The sequence below is a fragment of the Chrysemys picta genome, chromosome 2, assembly GCF_011386835.1.
Source record: "Chrysemys picta bellii isolate R12L10 chromosome 2, ASM1138683v2, whole genome shotgun sequence".
NCBI lineage: Eukaryota > Metazoa > Chordata > Testudines > Emydidae > Chrysemys > Chrysemys picta.
The window spans coordinates 178,799,498-178,823,582 of record NC_088792.1 but is presented as its reverse complement, the minus strand read 5'-3'; the positions used below and the strand labels follow the sequence as shown (position 1 = coordinate 178,823,582).

The window sequence follows — 24,085 nt, the reverse complement described above, 5'->3', positions numbered from 1 at the left end:
TGATTAGTGGCTGGAGGCATCGTGCCTACACCGGCCACACGCAGGCCAGATGCACCAGGGTCACTGGGGAAGTGTATGCTTAGACGTGCAGCGTGCATTTTCCCAGTGGCAGCCTCTGGGTGCCAGCAGATTCATAAAGTGAGGTGGGTCCAAACCACTACCCAGCTACCCATCAGTTTACACTCCCTTTGGGTTTTTACAGCCTCCCCAGCAGTGTCAGTCACCACCACGACCCGTCATGCTCAGTGAAGGCTAACTGCAGCACTAGGGCTGATTTCCACATGGCTGCACTGGGAGCGCTCCTGTGCCCTCTTCTCCTCTCTAGCACTTTTGCCCATGGGAGGCTACAGTGTATTTACTGCCTGTCATAACTAAAAAGGGAAGGGTAACAGCTCTCCTGCGTACAGTATTATAAAATCCCTCCTGGCCAGAGACTCCAAAATCCTTTTCCCTGTAAAGGGTTAAGAAGCTCAGGTAACCTGGCTGGCATCTGACCCAAAGGACCAATAAGGGGACAAGATACTTTCAAATCTTGGGGGGGGGGGAAGGCTGTTGTTTGTGCTCTTTGTTTGGGAGTTCCTTCGCTCTTGGGACTGAGAGGGACCAGACATCAATCCAGGTTCTCCAAATCTTTCTGAACAAGTCTCTCCTATTTCTAACTTGTAAGTAAACAGCCAGGCAGGGCGTGTTAGTTTTTATCTTTGTTTTCTCAACTTGTAAATGTACCTTTTACTAGAGTGTTTATCTCTGTGTGCTGTACTTTGAACCTGAGGCTAGAGGGGGGTCCTCTGAGCTCTTTAGAGTAAAGTTATTTTCCATACTGATTTTACAGAGATGATTTTTACCTTTTTTCTTTAATTAAAAGTCTTCTTTTTAAGAACCTGATTGATTTTTTCCTTGTTTTTAGATCCAAGGGGGTTGGATCTGTATTCACCAGGAGTTGGTGGAAGGAAGGAGGGGGGATGGTTAATTTCTCCTTGTTTTAAGATCCAAGGGGGTTGGAACTGTATTCACCAGGGAATTGGTGAAGAGTTTCTCAAGGCTTCCCAGGGAAGGGAATCCACTTGGGAATGGTGGCAGCGGACCAGATCTAAGCTGGTAGTTAAGCTTAGACGTTTTCATGCAGGCCCCCACATTTGTACCCTAAAGTTCAGAGTGGGGAAGCAGTCTTGACACTGCCCTTCTGGGGTATTCTTCCCATCTAAAATACAGCATCACCACCACAAAATCCAAACAAACTGTTCAAGGAGCAGTGTTTTGACAAGATGCATTTACTGTCTTTTAGCTGCTCTGAGCTTCTAATTCATATATTTTGAGGCCAGAAGGGACTACTATGATCCTTTAGTCCAACCCACTGTAGAACACAGACCCATAGAACCCAGTAATTCCTGCATCGAGCTCCAAACTTCTGGATGAGCTGGAGAATATCTGCTAGAAAGACATCCAGTCCTGATTTTAAGACTTTAAGTGATAGAGAATCCAACACATCCCTAGGAAAATCATTCCTATGGTTAATTAGACTCACTCTAGTCCCCACTTCTGGTCTTTTATAATGTCTTTCTCTTCCCTCCCCCTCCCTCAGGCACCCAATGGGAGAGTTCTTCAAGCAAACAAACCAAAGAAAAGCCCTCTCCCCTCTTCCTTCTCTTATGAGAGAGGGGAGTCTGTAGGAAAACAAAGAGAGGCACCAGAGACCTGCATATCAGGCAGTCTTCCTGGGTCAGCCCATTGGGCTCATTCCACAGTGGGGTTTGGAGTCTACCTCCAGCCCCTCCTCTTGGGGTATACTGCTTTGCAGCAGGGTCATGCAGCTTTGGGAGCAGCAGTGTCTGCCCCGGTCTCCCTCTCAATGGGCCCGTCTCTACTGTCTGAGGCAGGACAGCCTTCACCCTAGCAGGTTTTCCCTTTTAAGCTTCCCCCTCTCCCGCCAGAACAAGCCTTACAGGTGCACCTTGTTGGTGTTGAACAGGCCCAGAGGAGCTCTTTTGTCCCCTCTGGGCCAGAGTGAGGGCATGTCCCTTCACGCACTGTTAAAGAAGTGTGGCTCATTTCTCATTTGGCTTTGCCTAGCTTCAGCATCCACTTGTTAGATCTTGATACACCTTTGTCTGCCAGATTAAAGCAGTGGTTCTCAACCATGGTTACGTGTACCCTTGGAGTACGCAGCGGTCTTCCAGGGGGTACATCAACTCATCTAGAGATTTGCCTAGTTTTACAAGAGACTACATAAAAAGCACTAGTGAAGTCAGTACAAACTAAAATTTCATACAATGACTTGCTTATACTGCTCTATATACTATACACTGAAATGTAAGTACAATATTTATATTCCAGTTGATTTATTTTATAATTATACGGTAAAAATGAAAAAGTAAGCACTTTTTCAGTAATCGTGTGCTGTGATGCCTTTGTATTTTTATGTCTGGTTTTGTAAGCAAGTAGTTTTTAAATGAGGTGAAACTTGGGGGTACACAAGACAAATCAGACTCCTGAAAGGGGTACCATAGTCTGGAAAGGTTGAGAGCCTCTGGATTAAAGAACTATTGCGCTTCACATTTATACATCACTTGTGCATTTAGAGCACATTAGAAAGTGTCCATTCGATCACAGTCCTGTTTAGTAACTTGTGGTCCGCAGTAAAGCCTAGTCATTTGTAGTGAGTGACAGCCAGAACTTGCCAAGGCACCATTTTGTAGTGTTGGATGGTGAAATCTAACATCTGACCCATTTTAGTAGAGATGGGCCTGAACCAATACCTCAGATCTGAACATCCACAAATGTAAGAAAACTTGGATCCAGATCCCACTTTATGTATATCATACTTAGCTCTCTATTTTAGACTCTTATATCCTGTCTACACTAGCAAATTGGCCTGTTTCTGACAATTGAGCTACTGCTGAAAACTGTTTGTTAGGGCACGAGAACTTTTTTTCAGTGTCATTACAGAACTCATGATTGAAAATGATTGTACATAGGGTTGTTTGCACCTTTGGGCACTCCACAAATAACAGTACACAGGGTCGTATTGGATTCACTTCACCGGCACTGAAATGCACCTCCATCTGGTCTGAAACACAGCAGTAGTAGCAGCACTGAGGTACTGGATGTACCTGTTGGGAGCTCCTGGTAGGCCCTTATTCAAATTCTGCCACCAAATATAAGGGAGAATTATGCTGATTTCCCTGCTCTTGGAGACATTTCTCCCTAGCAAAGATGACTTCTCTGTCTCCTGGAGGGTCAGAAAAATCCTGCTGAGAAGCAAATGGCAAGTATTTTCCAGAAAAAACATCCTGGGAAAGATAATCACCAGTTCCCCAATTTTATAAATATATAGTCTGAACCCTGTGCTGCACTATTAGTCCATTTTTCAAGAACAAAGTCTAAACATTCACCAAGTACGTTTAACAGATGCCTGTTTGCGGGAAGGTGGATCACTTTGGCTACGAGAAAGTGGTTTTGCTTAAGAGAAAATAAGTCAGTCCTGCAACCCTTCCCTCTGTGAGCACATTCGACCCTTGCACGAGGTTGTTATCACAGGCTAAGGGGTACATTTTTGTGGAAGCTCTGTTAAAATGTTGGTATAATGTTATTGAGCAGCTAAATAGTGCATCCTATTCAACATTTTAGGACAGGACAAGAAAAATACTGTATCCCATTCAAATTTCATATAATCCCATTCAAATATCATATCCTTGACAGAACGAGGAGTAATGGTCTCAAGTTGCAGTGGGGGAGGTTTAGGTTAGATATTAGGAAAAACTTTTTCACTAGGAGGGTGGTGAAGCACTGGAATTGGTTATCCAGGGAGGTGGTGGAATCTCCTTCCTTAGAGATTTTTAAGGCCCAGCTTGACAAAGCCCTGGCTGGGATGATTTAGTTGGGGATTGGTCCTGCTTTGAGCAGGGGGTTGGACTAGATGACCTCCTGAGGTCCCTTCCAACCCTGATATTCTATGATTCTATGATCATCTACCATAAATTTGACAGACCAGTATGTTTTTATTTGGGTTTCCCTTTACTAAGAAAGTTCATCATCAACCATCTCAGTATATAAAACCAACTCCTTACAGACAGCTCCAGAGTTAAACTCAAGGGGTGAAATCCTGACCCCAATAAGTCAGTGGCAAAATTCCCATTGACTGGGATGGGCCAGGATTTCACCCCAGGTATTTGCTTATTATGCAGACAACTGTTAATTAATCTGACCTTTCAAATGTCTCCTGACTTTACTGAAAGCTTTTCATGTACAACATTCATTTTGCTTTCTGGAGGTGACGTGCCTTAGTTTAGGATCAGCATTTAATAATATGTTTCCTGCACATTCCACCTTGATGCTGTTGAGGCAAGCCTTCGTTCTAATTACATACATGAGCCAGAGTGCCAGGGAAGAAAATGACATCATGGTTTCCCAGCTACACTTACAGCTCAAGAGACTGATCAGAGCTTATAGTCATTTCTAGTGATTTTCATGGTCCCATAGAAGAGAGACTTCTCAAATCCAAAATATCAAATACAGGTTTTTGGTTATTTTCCCAGTGGGGGACATTGGCAGGGGGAACCAACCAACCAGCCAGACCCACTATTGTCTTTCCTACTGTTATGGGAAAGTCCTATAGAATCTAATAGGAAATGATAACCTTTCTATAGAGATGTTCAACCATGCTATAGAATTAATAAATAAAGAATTATATCCCTGCTGTAGAAGACTAAAGGATTTTTCCAAAGGCCTATGGGAAAGATATCATTTGGTATACAGTTCTGTTTTCAGAGTAATTTCTATATCATAGAATATCAGGGTTGGAAGGGACCTCAGGAGGTCATCTAGTCCAACCCCCTGCTCAAAGCAGGACCAATCCCCAGACAGATTTTTACCACAATCCCCTAAATGGCCCCCTCAAGGATTGAACTCACAACACTGGGTTTAGCAGGCCAATGCTCAAAGAACTGAGCTATCCCTCCCCCTCCTGTAAGGAAGGGGTGTCGTGAGGCTTAATCGATTAACATTTGGTAAGCACTTTGAGATCCTTGGTAAAATGGTGTATATAAATACAAAATATTAAATATATTCCTCTCCCTCCCAATTCCTTTTCTCTTCTTTTCTTTACTTTGAAGCATAATAAATATTAAACAAAACAAAAAACACCTGTTTATAAACATGCTGGAAAATTTGAATAAAACTGATAATGGGTAAAATTTTCAGAAGCCCCTGATTCACTTAGGAGCCTAAGTCTGGTTGAAAGGCAATGGGAATTAGACCCCTAAGTGCCTTTTTAAAATAGTAGGCTGCTGGGTCATTTGATCGATTTTGAAAATGTTACTTAATATGCATAACTAGTTATAGTTATGGTCTTTTGGACAATGAAAATACTTTAATAAAGAAGAAAATGTATTCTTGCCCATCTGAATATATATTTGGCAATAACAGAATGCCTGTGCCATGCATGAAATATGCTGAGTATCCATGGATCATTATTTTGGGGGTTGATCAAATCAATCTACGGTGCATTTTTTCTTCTTCTTAAAATGAAAACGTTTTCAAGATAGCTGCAAGACAGGGCAGCAAAGTATGCTCCCAAAGAAAAACCCTAAGAGAAAAACCAGACTCTTTTACATGTTTATAAAATTGTAGGGCTTTTGGTGCCTGCTTGTGATTCACTATACAAGCACTCCCGGACCCAGCTCCTCTGTGGTTTACAGAGCAAAATTTCATGTTTCTTCCAGTAATGTGTGTTCCTACCGATGATAACTTGAAATTATCTTGCCACGATGTCATCTAAAGTCATGTTCAGATCTGACATGGACTCTTAACAATCAGAGACAAATTATAGGGTGAGAGAATGCCATTTCTTGTGGGCAGGTGAGTATGAACCCACTTAGCGTCAGTACAGGTGTTGAGATCACAACAGGATTAACATTAGAGATGGGTAATCCTTGAAAGGTTCAGAGGTTTGGTTTAGATAAAGATCTAAACTTTTGGATGCTTATCTGAAACCTTATCCCAGTAATCCAAACTCCTGGGGCCCGAACGTCCCATCAGTTGCACACGTACAACTGACAGGGTAATTGGGCTCCTTGTGTCTGCACACTGAAGGCCTGATCCTGCCATCTTTGAACGGACAAAACCTCTCATTAATATCAACCTGCCCCTGAGCTGGACATATTGCAACAGGAAGTTTCCTTTTGACTAAGGCTGGTTGAAAATGGTCAGTCAAAATTGTTTTGATGAAAAACTGGGTTTTCGACAAAACAATTTCAAAATGCTTTTGCTTTCTGTGAAAACAACAAGGAGTCTGGTGGCATCTTAAAGACTAACAGATTTATTTGGGCATAAGCTTTCATGAGTAAAAACCTCACTTCTTCGGATGCATCCGAAGAAGTGAGGTTTTTACTCACGAAAGCTTATGCCCAAATAAATCTGTTAGTCTTTAAGGTGCCATGAGACTCCTTGTTGTTTTTGTAGATACAGACTAACACGGCTACCCCCTGATACTTTGCTTTCTGTGGAAATTTTAAATTTTTGGTTGAAAAATGTAACAGCTGAAAACCATTTTTTGTTTCTTTGTTTTTGGCAGAAAACTAAAATATTTCAGTCAAAGCCAGAAATATTTTGATTCAGAAAGGCTGCCATGGTGCCTTATGGGAGTTGTAGTTTGAACATTCTCTTCTATGACAGGCTCCCCAGCCAGACTTCATCTTCCATGAGGAACTGCCTCCTCTTCCGAGAAGGGAGGCTGTGGTGCACCATGGGACACGTAGTCTGACGCAGTTCAGGCTATAGAGGAGAATGGGAGCATGCAGCACCTGAACTACAATTCCTAGGAAAAAAGGTAACGGCATTTCAGTATTGAAATGTTTTGGATATTTCATATTTTGTCCTCCCCCACCCCCTAGCTTTTTTTCTAAATTTGAAATTTTACTGACATGCACAAAAATTTCACTAGCGGGTGAAAAATGGGGGAGAGGAAGAGAATTTGTGAATATTTTGTGGAAATTTCCCCCCATTTCCTTCATCGACATTTGAAAAATTTCAGTCAGTTCTAATATTATGGATGTGCCCCCTTTCACGGGGTACCGATACAGAATGTGCAGGGTGCATGTGTGAAGTATGTGTATTACTAGACATGGAGTCTATGCATAGCTCCTATACATGTGATTCAAAACTGTAGGACTAGTAGCCAAGCAACAGGCTGCTTCCAGCTACTTTCCACTGTACCCAGAAGAAGCTGGAAACATCACCAGCTGCACAGGTTCCCTCTACTTATTAGCAACAAGAAGCTGCCTGTTGGAGGGAAAGGAGAGTGCAGAAGGAGAGGAAAGATGATTCAGTGGTAAATGGCACCAGCCTGAGTCTTAGGAGACCCAGCTTCAGTCCCCTGCTTTACCACAGACTTTTTCAATGACCTTCAGCACGTCACTAATGATATGTCCATAGGGCACAGAGGGAACATTGTCAATATTTATATCACGTTAAACAAAGAACTATCATTGCTTCACAACATTTTAGGGGCACTGCAAAAAAAAAAAAAAATCCCAACCCCATGGCAGCAAATCTCAGATCCAGGCCTACAGGTTTGGGCTGTGGTGCTAAAGATAGCTGTGTAGATGTTCCAGCTTGGGCTGAATCCCACCCCTATCCCTGGGCTTCAGAGACCGAGCTGAGACATCTACATTGCTATTTTTAGTGCCATAGCACATGCCCTGTGAACCCAAGTCTGCAGACACGGGCTCTGAGATTCACTGCTGCTGGGTTTTTGTTTGTTTTTTTGCAGTGTAAACATATACTTAGTCTCTCTGCCTCAGTTCCCCACCTGTAAAATATGGATAATAGTACTCTCCTATCCCACAGAGATGTTGTGAGGATAGACACATTAAAGACTGTGAAGATACTACAATAATGGAGGCCATATAAGTACCCTGAACAAGCAATATAAGGCCCTGAAATCAACTACCTTTGACAAAAGAGCAAACTTACTTTATCAAAGACTGGGTCCTGGGGCAATATTGTAGTTCACAGAGTGAACTATCTCAATATTCATATCATATTAAGCAAAGAGCTATAATTGCTTCACAATATTTTAGGGGTAGGGAAGATAATTCCAAATACTTCCCATTCAAAACTACTATGGTATTGAACTCCTCTCCCCCCGACTTACCAGATACAGTCTGACGTTAATAGGGTAATTCTGTCACTTTTATACCACTGTGATTGTCTGCATAGCTGCCACATAGTTCTTACTTTCTAATCTTTCTTTGGGAATGAAAAAAATGCACTTGTTTGTTTTGGCATATCTGTATGGTAACAAGATTAATGGTCATTAACTAAAAATAAGTTAGTAGGACTGTTTTTTGATACAGAAATTTCAAGCTGATATCCTGAAACAAAGTGCTATTCAGAGTTTACAGAGTATTTTTTCCTATCCACATGGGTTGTCTTTTTGATAATGACAGGAAGTATGTATGTTTGGGGGGGAATATGGGGAAAGTGTTTTACTCTATATAATTATATTCCGAAGCCAAAAAGCATCTTTCTTTTAACTGCTTGGTAGAAAATAAATACAGGTCTCATATCATTTTCATGGATCATTGTATTTCTTAATAACAATTATTTTTGTCATATTTCTCTATTCAAGCTTCCCCCCCTTCCTAGTTAACTACACTGCATATCTTCAGCTGTTGTTTGTCAGCATTGCTTCCTGTTTTGAATGAAAACACTAATTTAGCTCATGTAGAATTAGATGTAGTCATTTCGTTAATAGCTTGCCTAGCTGTACCCAGTTTCCAATAGGTCAGACGGCACTGTATTTTATAATACAGGTGAGTAACTGTGTGGTCATGTTCAAAGGTTACTCTGAAATGAATGATTTGGCTCTGGTTCCTGGGGGAACAAAGGGGAGGGAGAAATAAAAAAAAAGGCACAAAAACACAGTTACCAATGATAACGAGGGCCATATAACTATCCAGATAGACAGACTGAGCCTTCCTTTCCCCACAGTTGTGCACCATGTGCAGGGACCAGAGGTGAAAGGGATGAGACATAGCTATGTTTTGGAAAGTGATGAGTGTTTGGAAACAGAAGGTTATACTGGAATCTGTTCTTTAACTACTTGTCCCAATTGTATGTGTGTGTTTGTGTATGAACTAGAGTCCTATTATTACTACTTATTTGTTTTGTGGTAGCATCTAGAGGCCAGGGCTCTGTCTTGCTAGGTACTGGACAAACATATGACAAAGTGTTGGTCCCTGCTCCAAAGAGTTTACTAGTAATAACATCTCTGTTTGCCTCTCCTCAATCTCCACTCACAGACATTATGAGTTGGATTCACTATTGTCCTGAATCTTCCATAGTTGTTTAAACTAGTGCAAAGCCAGAGTAAAGTATGACCATTGTGATCTGGTACTGTTTTTACACCCATGTTGTACTGATTAGAATGACTTCACCAAGTGTCAGAGAGACGGTGAATAGGGGCCTAGGTTTGTAGCAATACCGTGGGCTTTGCTGTGATGAACAAGAACTGCAGGCTGTAAAATGTGTTGGAAGCACATTTGTGATCTATGACTCAATACTAAGGGCAGGATTCGCATCCATCCCCTGTGAACTGAGCCACTGAGTTTCACATAGCTTTGTTCACAGTCACTGAAGCTTGTGGCACCACCTCACAAAGGCAGGCATCCCACAACTATAGGGGCCTGCTTGCAGTTTTCTTTGCTTACCTTCAATGGTTTGAGGAAAATTCTTTCAGAATTCTTTCAGAAAATTCACATAATCCTCTCTCACATTTAAACTCTGTACAGTACATTACAAAAGCTTTTGATGGTATATTCATAAAGAATTGCTTTGTCTGGGCTGCTTGTAACTGGGAGTGTGCAGTCAACGGCCTTGTCTACTCCTGGATGTTTTGGATAACATTGCTCACCATTGAAACCACTGATGGTTCTATTCTATCTTGTGCATCACCTACAGAATTGTTCAATAAGTGCCAATCAGTTCTATCTGTGCAAACCCACTGAAGGCAAGGAGGTTGCACAGGTGTCAGTGAGGGCATCATTCAAAGACAGCACTCAGCTGTTACAGAGCAGGGATGATATATTATCTTTTTTATTAGTGGTAAATAGTTATATTATAGTAGCACCCATTGGCCTCAGTTGGGATCAGGGGCTATTATGCTGAGTGATGTACAGTGAATTTTGGACATTATGCAAATCCCTACATACTCATTGGCTACTTAATGTAAATTTGTTTCAGTAACCACACTGTATTCAAATCTTTGCACTCTGATTTGCTACTTCATGCCTGAGCTCACAGTCCATATGCCTACAAACATGGCTCTCTCAGCGGCCAAAGTTTCAAGCTTTGCTTCCACTTACAAAACTATAGCTAGCCCAATTATGTCTCAAATTTATTTAATTATGAAGGCGTTTCACAAGAAAATAAAAAGAAACACTAAAACCGGCTAGTGGATATGCTCTACTTCTCTCTACAGGATGGAATTAGAACTGCTCAGCTGTGTGTCACAGATCCTATTCTGCTACCCTCCAGCAGAGATTAGGGTGACCAGATGTTCCGATTTTATAGGGACAGTCCCAATTTTGGGGTCTTTTTCTTATATAAGCTCCTATTACCTCCCACCCCCTGTCCTGATTTTTCACACTTGCTGTCTGGTCACCCTACTATAGATACACCATCAGTTCAAGTAGTAGGGACCCGTCATTCTACAGAAGGCAGCTTTGAGGGCTAGCTCATTGTCACTGAAGTTCTAATGGCCATGGCATTAAGCACAGTGTTAAGTCCTAAGTGTCCACAAATTTGCTACACTAATAATTATTAATAATGAAGGTGGCTGCTATCTGCTCTATTATATCTAAGAGGGGTGTTTTCCCCTGGTTTATTAGGTATTAGGTACATTTTACCCCATGTGTACGAAATCACAGCCAGTGAAGACATATTCCCAAGTGGGAGATGCTATGATAGAGAGGAAAGCTGCAGCAGAAACTAGGATGGCATTCATCAGGGAAACATGATTGAAGAAACAGCAGCCAGGAATGAGGAGGGGGAAAGCAGAAAATCCAGACATATTTATGGTGTGTGTTTCTTTTAAGCAGTAGCACAATACACACAGGGTGAAATCCTGGCCTTATTCAAGTCAGTGGGAGTTTTCCATAAAGAGGTGGTCTTATGCTATTATGTAAAGTTGTGCAGTCTGACTCAATGTGTGTGAGCCAGCAAAGATACTGGCAATGCAACCCAGCCCAAAGGAAAGGAAGGGGTGCAGTACTACATGTGAATGATTTAAATAAGGCTCTCAGATTCTGCCTAATTTATGTCCTTAAAATAGCCTTAAACACTATAATCTGGTATGATTGGGCCTTTTGGTGAGAAATATATACTATTCACACTCTGTTTCTTAGATTGTGGCAGGGACCATGTAGTCGCATGTATTTATACAATGACCCCTATTTGTGTCCTCTTAATGTTACCCTAACACAATGTTTTCAAACTGGGGTACCCCTGGGGGTGTGCGATCTCTCATCAGGAGGTACGTGATAAAAATCCTGTAATGGCGGACAATGCACTTTATTTAGTGGTCCACTTTATTTACTCCATTTCATACTTAATTCACTAAAGTCTTCCTCCGTTGTTCATCTGGAATGCTGTCATGAAGGGGCACCCGAGGATCCCACACACACAGGGAAATCCCTGGGTGATGCAAAGCTGGGATAGCAAGCTCAAAGTCACTCATCCCTTCTCATTCTCATAAGGGACATGCCAGTGTTGTAGTAGAGGGTCCTAGGCCAGATCATTGGCTGCTGCAGCTGCTGGCTGTAAGTGGCGTAAATTGGAGCAGCCCTGAGGCTGATTTAAGTTTTGCTGGAGCAGAAAAATGGCCAAAGGCCACCTTTCCCCTACCCTCTCTTCACCTGCACAAAGTGCAAACCAGGCACTGCTCAGGCACTGAGCACACTGTGAATTAGAAAGGCATGCAATTTAATTTTCTTTAGTAGCATTTGCCATTAGTTATAAAACAAATGAACTACAATTCAGCTCTTATCTGGCAAGTTCCATATATATGTATTTTGTTTCCTGTTATTGCAGTGCTGGTAGAAATGGTGAAATGCTCTTGATTTCTTTTTCCAAGGAAGTTTTCTGGTCTAAACAATTAGTATGAGAGTGAACAGAGAAAAAAATCCCCATGCATATTTCACAGATTTCCAGTAATGTTGGACCTGTGTGTATTGTTTCAGGTCTTACTGAAATGAAGGCTTGATTATGTTAATGCCAACCAGCCGCTTCATTTGTTTCACTTACAGATGCTTTCACTACAAACTTTACTGAACCTTCTGTGCCAGATTCAGTTCTCAATTGTAGCAATATGCTGCCAATATTTTAACAAGGGGCTCCCGTATATTTTTTTCTTTAGCCTATGACAAACCCCCATGTAACTGGTGTACAAGTGCTCATAAATATGAGGGATGAGGGACTGGGGAACCAATTTGATTTCCTATTTAAAGAAAACCCCTTTCTCATAACCATAACTAAGGTAAATAAACTGATATTGTGTGCTACCCTCTGGAAATGTTTAGACTTTGTTACTGAACTGCATAGGACTATACTGATAATATAGCACAGTGTTCAACCTATGACATTTGAATGGGATGTGTGTCAAGACAATGTTTGTGGTTCAGGGATATTCTCTCCCAGGGGTATTTTTGGAAGATACCTCATGTATTCCAAAGGCAAACATTTTCCCTTCTGAAGTATTTGAGTCACAGAGATAAGTCCTCTCTGGGAAAGATGCTTGGGCAGTGCCAAGAGGGAATTCCATCAAATGCAGGGACTTTCCTGAGGTCCCCCTCCAATGTGGTGGAGGAGGAACTTGAAGAAACACCTTTTGGAAGCCACTCTAGTACATTATGCCTGTGTAGTCCCATCAATGTTATGGGCGTAAATAGGATCAAAATTTTACCATAAGATTTGAATGCTAGGCTTTGAGATGCAACAAAATTCAGGTTTGGATTTCACCCTCCCCCCCCCACCCCATCTCAAAGTTTGGGGTTCAGATCCAGAGTTTTGGCTTGGCCCACTGTAGTAATCCAGTTGCCAAAAATGGACCTGAGATTGGAGTTCCTAACAAGTTTGAAGCTTTTAAGAACTGGGGCTACAGTTCAGATTCAATTATTTATTATTAATCCTAGAGGGGAATCTGGATTTCTTTCTACCCTTTATTTGGTATTTAATTATCAATATCGAAAGCCCAAGACTGTGGCTGCTTCTGGCATAGATCTTCAGAAAGGTGAAAGCATCAGTCAAATCACTAGTCCAACCCCTAATCGCCTGTCTGCTCTTTCTTCTGAGACTCTACATTGTGTAGCTTGTCTACATCTCTGACCTGCTATCCTTTCATATTTTCCTCTGCTCCTACCGAGAAACCAGCTTTGACACCCCCTTTATCTCACAGGCATCTCTGGGCCTTCTTCCACACTGCCCCTTATACATGCCCTGCCAAACCCCAACAACCTTGCCACATCCAAATCCCTCCTAAAGTATACCTTCTACCACGTTGTCAATGACGTGTGGATGAGGAAAATTAAGTGGGAAAAAAGATATCTACAAGCCTTACTGCCTGGGCAATCTTGGCAACAGTGGCTGTTTGGAGCCGCTGAAGGGATTGGAATGGTAGAATAATTCCTAGAGGAGATGGATTAGTAGGTAGACAGCATGGGAGGTAATCAGACATTGATGGTAAAACCTTTATCATCATGGCTGTGCAATTTATCACAAGGATACTACCTGCATATATGCAGTAGGTAAGGGCTTGTCTACACTATCGAGTGCTTGCCAGGCTAGCTATGCCCCTAGTGGAGATGCAGAGTAAGCCAACAGAAGGAGTTCTGCCAGCATAAACCACCTTCCGGAACAACATTAGTTAAGTCAACAGACACACTCTTTTGTCAGCATAACTGCATCTGCGCCAGGGGCTTTGGCAGCATGGCGATGTGGGCTAAGAGGTGTGATATTTTCACACTCCTAGCCAGCATAGTTATGCCAACAGAACTTCATAGCGTGTTCCTAATATAGCTGATGAGGAGCATTGTTGACTCACCCGTCAATGCTAGTAGACACAATCGACCGAGATGCTGTAAACTGGCCACTTCCTCACCAGCCAGAGGAATTATCAGTCACATCCAGATCGGTCTTTAGCCCTTGCCTCCAGGCTCCATTTTTATTGTCCAAACAACCAAAAAACTCACAAATGGAAAACAAAACTTCCAGAGGTGGCTTTCTGCCCAGCCACGATGCCTAGGGCTTCCCAGCTGGCATCTCCCTTCAACGGGGACTACTGCAGGAGCCCATGCCTTCCGCTAGCTTCTCACTGCAGGCAGGCAGGCATTCTCAGTCCGTGTCCCTCTCTCTCTCTCCCCCACCTCCCACGGTTCTTTAGAGGGAACACTGGTCCCTTTCTCAGCTGCATCTGATAAGAGAACAGGGCTGGCTGGTCCCAGATCTCTGGCCCTTAAAGACACAGATCACCCTGTTAGAGATGCCCTTTTGTAAATATTCTTTACACTCAAATACATCCCAGAGGGTGGCTGCAGACAATTGACCTTTTGCCCCAAGGGTGGAATCACATGGGGCTTTGTCTGTTCTCTCATGCAATGTGTATATAGAGATGTGTTCGTGAAGTAAATGAGAAGGCCTGGGCTATAGGCCCAGCTCCGCAAAGGTATTTAGCCACCTAACTCTCATAAATTTCAGTGGAAGATAGGACTTTTGAGAATCTGGGCCTATAGTGTCTTCATTATGCAGATAGCACTAAGGTCTATATTTGTCTCACCTGACTCAGCCAGTGCTGTTGAATGTCTTGCCTAGAGTTTGGTCTAATAGAATAGATGAGGGCTGGTTGACTGAAGATTATTGCAGATAAGATGGAAGCAGTAGTGATAGGATGGGGGAAGCAACAAGAAGATATGAAATGGTTATATTTGCCCCATTAGTTAAGGGTGTATGCTTGTAATTTGCTACTAGGGTTCATAATATGGATATTGTTAGATCCCAAGCTGCTGTTAGACCAAGCAATGCCAAGATGGTTTTCTTTCATCTATGCCTAGCCAGTAAGCTGTAACCATTTCTTCTGGATACACATCATGCTACCACAATCCGTGCCTTTTAACTTTGATATCAGACTATTGTATGGGGCCCCTACATGGGGCTGCAACTTAAATCACCTTGGAAACTGAAGTTAGCGAAGAAGTTGGTAGCCACTGGTTAAGTGGAGTTTCTTATCAGGAGTATGTGATACCAGAGCTTTGTAGTCTGCACTGTCTGCCTGTGGTTTTCTGGGTGGAATGTTTTTTTACAATAAAATTTTAAGAGGCTTGGAACCTGACTACTTTAGATGCCTTCTCTCTCCCCCTGTGTTACTGATGTAGTTGCACTCAGCAGGGATAGTCAAGGAAGAGTTTGGAAAAAGTCACCTTCCTGGACCATTGGTAATCTTTGATTATCCTGATGTTTCAGGTGCCTCCTCAGACTTTTCAATAGCTGAGTTTGAACTCTTGTTTCTTGTATACAATACCTTGGTTGCAGTGTCCATCCTAGTGCATGCGTTATTAAGAGATTGGAGAATAGAATCATAGAATATCAGGGTTGGAAGGGACCTCAGGAGGTCATCTAGTCCAACCCCCTGCTCAAAGCAGGACCAACCCCAACTAAATCATCCCAGCCAAGGCCTTAAAAACCTCTGAGGATGGAGATTCCACGAACTCCCTAGGTAACCCATTCCAGTGCTTCACCACCCTCCTAGTGAAATAGTTTTTCCCTAATATCCAGCTTAGACCTTCCCCACTGCAACTTGAGACCATTGCTCCTTGTCAGTGGAGATTGACCATTGATACTAAGCATTAAGGACTTGATCCAACTGCCATTGATCTCAATGGGAATTGAATGAGGCTCCAAGAGAGGCCACTTTGAGTCTAAAGGTCAATCAGGAGGGAAATCTTGTGTTCTGAGCTGCTCTATTGCTGCCTATGCTTTCAGGTTGGGCTGTGAACTGTTGAAAAAGTGAGTAATATCTGGATTACAAAGCATAATTTGTATCTTTTCTGCATTAAAATAGTTTCCAGATCTCAGGAGAAACTCATCAGGACTCATTTCTTTATTTTAAATTTTATCAGAACTGAATGAACAGCCTGATTTATTTACATACGTGGAGATATTTAGGGATGGAATTGTCTGCTTGAAGGAATCATTCCCCTTCCCTCTTTGTTTTTTTTTAAATAAATATCTTGTATGTTGCTTTACTTTGTGTTTATTTTACATTTCAGGAATGCAAAACAACTGCATGATAAATCACAGCAAGAATGTGCCTGATGGTTGTTAGTCATGCTTATAAATACATGAACTTCAGCAGTAGTTGATAGAAGGGAGAGAGAGTGCACAATTCAGGCAAGCTGGCAAAAAAACAAAACAAGACTTTAGCCTTCTAATAACAAATCTCATTAGACTGGATCACAACCCATTGGAAAGGCTGTACCAGAAGCAGCCAATGGATTGTGCAAGCTGGCATCTGGATACTTCCGGGAGGGTGCAAAACCCATATAATGCATCTTCAGAGTAATATATTACACCAAGCAAGGGGTTGGAGATGCTCGTGAACTATGAAAATTGGGGCTCTTTTAATTATACACCTACACAGGGATTTTGAGGCCTAACTTTAGGCATTAGGCTTGAAAATCCATTAATAAGAAGGATTCAGAGGATAAAATTAGAGCACAAGCCTGACCCCTGTACGAGAGATGAACAAAAGAGCTCTTTGTGAGGTGGGTATACAGTCAAAGTGCAACATAAAGTGTGCCTCTGTTTCACTGTAACACAAAGGCCTTGATTCAGTGAAGCACTTGTGGGACCTAAGCACATTCTTAGCTGAAGGGGGATGTGGTTGCTTGTGTGCTTAAGTGCTTTCTGAATCAGGGCACAAGACAAGAAGTGTAGAGAGTGAATAAACCCTTCAAATTCCCAGTGTAAACATTAGAGGGGCACTGATTCTTACTGGGGCCGCTGAGAGCTATAATTCACAGTTCATTTCCATTTCTTCAAATTGTCCCTTTAGGGGAGGGATAGCTCAGTGGTTTGAGCATTGGCCTGCTAAACCCAGGGTTGTGAGCTCAATCCTTGAGAGGGCCACTTAGGGATCTGGGGCAAAATCAGTACTTAGTCCTGCCTAATGAAGGCAGGGGGCTGGACTTGATGACCTTTCAGGGTCCCTTCCAGTTCTAGGAGATGGGATATCTCCATTTATTTATTTAATTTATTTAGTTCATACTTTATAAGGTCAGTGTGAGGTGCAGGTGCGGTGCTCAGCAACTCTGAAAATCAGGATATAATTATAGTCCCTGATGCAACAGTTAGTGGTAGATTTGTCAAATGTCTTTGATTAGCAAATTAACGGCATATTCCCAATTATTTCTGCATGAATTAATGTTGTTCTGATTGTGTTTTTTTAAGTTTATTTGAATATTTGCGAAGAACTTTATCTTGGAAATCTGGACTGTGGTTGCCTACATTCTGGGAGAAAAGAGAAACAAAAGATTAATTTGAATTGTTTAGAGTTAAGGCTATATCTTAAACATACTCTGATTTCATATGGATATAGTGTAGTGAAAATAGTGTAAACATTACAAGCTGTCATTTTAAATCCTAAGGGGTTTTCTTGGTCCTGTTTGCAGGCTAGGGGGCTCTGTAGGGAAGTGTGTGATCAAAGTCAGTTCTGCAGAAAACCAACCTAGAGTAAGGAAGGGGTTGATTTGTGCCTCTCTTTTTTAGGGAGCAGCTTGATTTGTCTCTCTCCATTTTTGAGTTCTTGTATTTTATTGTTCTGAATTCTAAGAAATAAAGTTGTTAGTTTACAACCTACCAGCAGAGTATTTCATGTTTTTATCTAACTTCTCTGTATGATGTAAACATAACAGATCCTATTGCACTGAAGGCCCAGAACAGAAAAAGCAATAGGTAAATCTGGTTTCTACAAAGGGAAGCAAATTAAGTAGATAATTTAAAACACACAGGTACTTAAATTGTTACATGTGTAAGGTGTCCATCATCATGGTATCCAGGTCCAATCTTACTTTGCTAAATCTCTAATTACCAGTCAGTACCCTCAAGCTGTGAAAAAGCAACAAGGCAATTCTTAAAGTATGAGACCATGAATCAAATGAACAACATCACATTGGCAAATAGCAGAACTAGCGGTTCTTGTAGACAGATATCTAAAGTGCTGTTATCTGTCAAAAAAATGTGAGTAGTAAACAGTAGTTACTATCTATTTCAGTAATATCTGAGGTGCCCATCACAGTAGCATCTAGGCACTAGGAACAATAATAGCAATTATTTGAAATGACAGCTTCTTTCCAAAGAGAGTATAAGGCATACTACCAAAGGTTAGAAGATGTATGTGTGATGTGGTTTGAAACAGGAACACATTAATATGCTTTAGATGCTTAGGTCCTGATAGATGCACATGGGTTAGAGCTGGAGATAGTTAGGCAAAGGGAACAGAGAGCTCTATTGGAAGCAGGGGTGTGGGTCTTTGTGGAATAGACAGGGTACTGTGGAAATGGGAACAGAGTCTTAGGGCCTGATATGCAGAGGAGGGTAATGTCAGAATCAGAGGATATTTGTATAAAGGAGCCTGTTTCCTAAATATTAGAGCCTTCAGAGGGCAAATATCCTTCTGAATCTGAAAAATGGATCACTGTCACCAATTAGATATATAGAAGGCCACTTTAGTAGTCAGCAACCTATCATAAAGCTATTACTAGTCAATACTAGTGAAAAGGTCAATGCCTGAAAGTCAAAGACCCAGTGTCTACAGTCCAATTGTATTTACACTCATTCAAATCTTGAAGAGAACATACCATCCCTTCTGATGAAGGGCTGAAGTATAGTAAGCATACAGGCCATTCTTTATGGAGTTTCTGGGCACACACAGGCCTTAGCTCACCCTGAATCTCTAGCCCACAGACAGATCCAGTGTGTACAGCACAAGCTAAGTCCTAAAACAGATAAATCATGGAATGGATTTCTTAGAAGATGAAGGACGATGCACAGCTGACAATTACAAACTCTCTACCAGACTGAAAAATGAAACATGAGCCAAACTCCTCAAGAGAAGGGTTGCCAAGAAACCTTCATGGTACTGTATCTGCCCAAACAGGCAAAGATGGAAAGGGGTTTCCAATTCCATGACAACATATCAAATATTATCTACTCTGATTCTTTTCAGGGGAGATTTACAACACAAGAGAGGGCTTGGTGGAGGAGACTCTGTTACTGAAATAACAAAGGCAGGTGCAGATCATGCTACTGCAGAACACCTGGAGATTATCAAGACAGCAGAAACTATTGAATAACTCTTGATATTTCACTATAGAACATCTTCTTTATTATTATTATCTTTAAAATCTTTTCCTGCCCCATTGCTTTTTTCTCACTACACAATGTTTGGATCCCTGGAATGAAATGAAACTTTCTGACGAGCTGTCACCACAGCCACAAAGGGCCAGTGAGCTCCCTGATTAGCACCCAGGGATATCAACTTTTCTCTGTTTGTCTTACAATTCCTATTAAGACTAGAAGCACAAAGCCAAATTTTCACGGACAGGCACTGAAGGTATCAGTGAAGCATGAGTGGAAAGTGGTGGAACCGTAGTGGAATGCTGCATACAGCTATCCGCATCCCATATGGTATCATGTTCTATACTGGCTTGAGTGCATTTGCACTGCTAGTTCTGGGCAGGTAAGCAGGGATGAGCACGGGAAGCAAGTCAACTTCTTCGAAGTGCACATTTGGGTGGTGGGACTTGTGGTCTCTGCTTCCCCATGGTAGATCTATGGAACTGAGCAGATCATAGGGAGTGGGACAAAAGAGGAGGTTTGGTCCCCCAAGGCCTTTTTTTTTTTTTTTTTTACCAACAAGGCGTTCACGCTTCCAGTAAAAACAAGGAGTCAAAATCCTTCGGGGCAAAGAATGCTGGCAGTTATAGTTTATATATTTAAATATGCACTCAGCCTCTCTGGGCAATGCTAGGGGATGCATATACAAGCTTAAAACTACCTGATGCAAAATAAACTATTCACACTATTCATAGCACAGACAATGTAACAGGCCATTTATAAAAAAATTTAACAACATTTAATAGCAACAAATCTATTTTAAAAACCGATAGGAGCATATTCTCTCTCCCTCTCTCCCCAGTGCAGCGCAGGGTGGACCAGAAGACCCTTCACCCTTCTGGGGAAGGTACATGACCTGGTTGGGCATGGCGACTTATATTATTCCAAAAACCAAAACACTTGGTTAAAAAAGGAAAGTTAGCTTGCTAAGGGACAACAGTGCAGAATGGGAGCTCCATGCATTTTGGCTGGGGGAGGGGAGAGAGGAATGGGCAGGAATGATCCTCAGGTGTTAAGGTTCCAAAGCCAAAATGCCTCCCAGCCAGCTCGCTAAAACTGTGCAACTGAATTTCATTTACATCACTCTGGCACTGAAAAAGAGCTTTTAAGTGGGAGTAAATTAGGTTTACACCCACTCAGAGGCTCCTTTACACTGCTAGCATGATGTAGAGTGGCTTTAGCATAATTGAGAATCAGTCTATATGTCATAGTTATTCCAGTAATAGAAATAGGCTAACATCCCTATAAGTCACTTGTGAGCCCTCTAGTGGTGCTTACTGTGTTCTACATTGTAGAAGCTGCCAGGAACCAGTCAAAGCAGCAGCATGCATCTAAGTATGCCTTGCATGTTTGTGCATATTCAGCAAGCCCGATTACTTGGAACCCACCATGTTCCTATGGTTTCCTTATATTGTTTGTTGTGTGAAGAGGAAAAGACAAATTAATTATACCTTCTGAAATATGGAACTAATTATAATGCTTTTCACTGATATCATGGTTTTGCAGCACAGAAGTGGGTGGGTATTATTGGACCCACTTTACAATTTGCCTACCTACTGAAAAGAGCCTCAAAGCACTTTGTATGAGGTGGTCTAGTAAAAATGACCTGGGTCTACCACTAAGGTACAGACTACCTGTGTTTACTGATTAGCTCCGATTGGTTACAATTCACATGGCATTGTTACTGCTCTTTGGTTGGGAGGCAGTAAATTGCGAAAGCAATTTTAAAATGTACATCCTGTTAACTTTCTTACTAGCAAAATTCAACACATGGAAATTCAGGACAGCAAACTTAGCCAGGGGAATCAGTTAAAAATTCAAATCAATATTCACAGAAAATACTTGGTAATATGTACCCAGCATTGTTTTACAACTTTTCATAGGCACATTACTTTTCAACAGGCACTCTCTCAGCTGTTGGCAATATTTAAATAACCGAAACAGATTAAGTCATATTATTGACTAATCACTTGCCAAGCCTCATATGCCAAGTTGCTGCCTGCAGCGAATTGTTATGCTTAATTTAGGAACAACTGACAGTAATGGCTTATATTGGCAACTGCAATTCAACTGTAAATGTAACAGTTCAAATGTAGAAGTGCATTGTTTTCTCACTGTCCTTATTTTTGGCAGTCGCACTATGGACTGAATTATCTTTTCATTTATACCAGTGCAATTCCGCTGAAGTCAATGGCGCATCAGAGAACAGAGGTGTCTGAGGGAAACCCTAGTTTTCCAAGGAAAATTCAAACTATATCAGAATCACTTGGTGGCATAATCTTGGGTACGAAATAACAGAAGAGTGAAGATACAGGGCCTGACACTGGTGCAAGAACACTGACTTCAATAGATTTACTCTGGGGAAAGAGGGAGGAGAATCAAGCCCATAAATTAGAAGTCTACAATTATTTATTTTCTTCCCCTAATGAATATATTGCCATACATGAATGTAGCCGCTAGATTTTATATGACGCAACATCAAACTCAGATGGGGGAAGATGGTTCCAGTCTTGTGTTAAGATGCTGTATGAAATTGTAATGTTTCCTAACTTCCCTTCCTTCTCTTTCCCTCTCTCCAGTGCACAATGGAAAAGAAATTAAGACTATCCACAAATCAGTAGTAGGTCGATTTTGAGGGGACATCCACATTTGGAGATACCTCAAGCTTCCAGCAGATATCTGGTGTTTTTACCAAGTCTTGCAATATTTAGTGATCTTAAAGTCTCAGGTCCTGGAGTCATGACGTTCCATGATAATGTCAACTTTCAATTTAAAACAAAAATTAAGTGCCTAGCCCTCGTGATTACAGAGAAAAGCTTGAAAACATGACCTGAGTTTCAGAGTGTTTTCCTAAAGACCCAGAAACCAGAAGACAAAGAAAAAGCACTGAAAAGGCGTTATTTGTCTTGAAACCTTAAGATTTTTAAATGTTTGGGGTTGGCAATAATGGATACTTTCTCGATATCTTTAACAAGATTCAGTACATAGTGTAATCTCTCTCATGGGAGAGAAGAGACAGATCTCATCTGGAATGAATATTAAGGAGATTCTTTACTGAGCTTATTGGACTACAGCCCTGTAGTTGTCTGGTTCTCTAGCTTCTGGATTAACTAAAACATGGCTTGTGCATTCACTGTCACCAAATAGGGTCTCCCTGTGCTGTGACCAGGGTGAACAAGTCACCAAAGGGATGTTGACTACAGCTGGTCAGATCAACTTTGACAGAATCATTTTCCATCAAAATCTAAATGCTTCATGGAATTGGGACCTTCGTGGGACCTGAAGAAGAGCTCTGCCTAAGATGGAAAACTTGTCTCTTTCCCCAACAGAAGTTGGTCCAGTAAAGATATTACTTCACCCATCTTGTCTCATGGAATAAATGTTTTTTTAAACTACTTTTCATTTGACATAGTCTGGAGTGACTCATGAGTGAGAATACCAACCTCAGGGCAGACTTAAGAACCAGGGCACAAACCCAAAACTGGTTGTAAATTGTATACTCAGATTTCACCAACCAAGTGTAAACTCCTCAGGCACTACACAGCTTTAACTTGGAGTCACAGACATTCCTCTTGGGCAGTCCGATCTATCTTGCTACCTTGGCTAGCTTGACTCTGTGATAGGTGGTCACTTTACACTAAAGATTACAAAATATTCAGGTTGTTCCCAGTCCCAAAGACCAGTCACTTACCCCAGGTCAATTTACACCTTAGATTTCACACCAAAGACAATGCTTATAGCCAATCCTATAGTAAACTAACTAAGGATTTATTAACCAGGAAAAAAATAGCATTAATTACAAGATTAAAACAGATTAACATACGCACACAAACAAGTTGCAGTCTTAGGTTTCAGATAACGATAGAGCTGCTAAATATGCCAGCTCTATATGCCCATTAGGGTTAACCCAGGTTAGTCTGGGGAATCTCTTGCTTATGTTTAGGAATCTTTGCCCCTTACAGCCCAAACAGCATAAAAAGACCTTAATTCCTTCTGGTCAGGGATTTTTATCCCCATCTCCCTACAGCTCAAGCTGATGGAATAAGTGCTTCGGCATGTAACCTGAGGGTGGGGAGCAATCAACAAAGTCTTTGTATCTCACCAAATAGGGAAAAAAATTTCTCCGAATGCAAAATGCTGGTTTCCTACAGAAGGTGTTCTCCTGCCCATCAGGAAGGCCTATTGAATCCAAATGGGCCACCATGGAACAGAGTTTCAGAACAAATATATTACGTTATAGCATGGGATACAGCTATAATAAGTAAGATGAATACATGCAGCATCCTACAAGCATTCCATAAAATCTAAACACTAAACACATTCATCTAACCCTAATATCTATTTTAACAATACTAATACACAAGTGAGTCAGACTGGTTTCCAGCTATGCCTTTGCCAGCATTCAGTGATGCTTGGGGGCCTTGGCGTGAGCATCACAAGAAAAAAGTGAAGATCAAAATGAAATGTTTCAATATACTGAGAATGAAGATGTTTAGAATGTTCCCTTGCAGAGAATTTTGAAATATTCAGGTTTCGTTCTGATTCAGAACAAAGAAACCGTGCCTACCATACAATGTAAGAGCCTTCTCTCTTCAGGTCTCTTAAAAATCTGTCCTCTGTATTTTTTCTGAGACTAGCA

At 41.4% G+C, this 24,085-nt stretch overlaps 1 long non-coding RNA gene across 1 annotated transcript; it reads left to right on the top strand.

The window, feature by feature from the left end:
* The first annotated feature begins 509 nt into the window (after window positions 1–509).
* On the top strand, window positions 510–22,837 carry LOC135981143 (uncharacterized). The gene is made up of 3 exons (XR_010598104.1): window positions 510–662; window positions 6,673–6,826; window positions 22,026–22,837. It is a non-coding gene; the product is annotated as an uncharacterized LOC135981143 (long non-coding RNA).
* The last annotated feature ends 1,248 nt before the right edge of the window (window positions 22,838–24,085 follow it).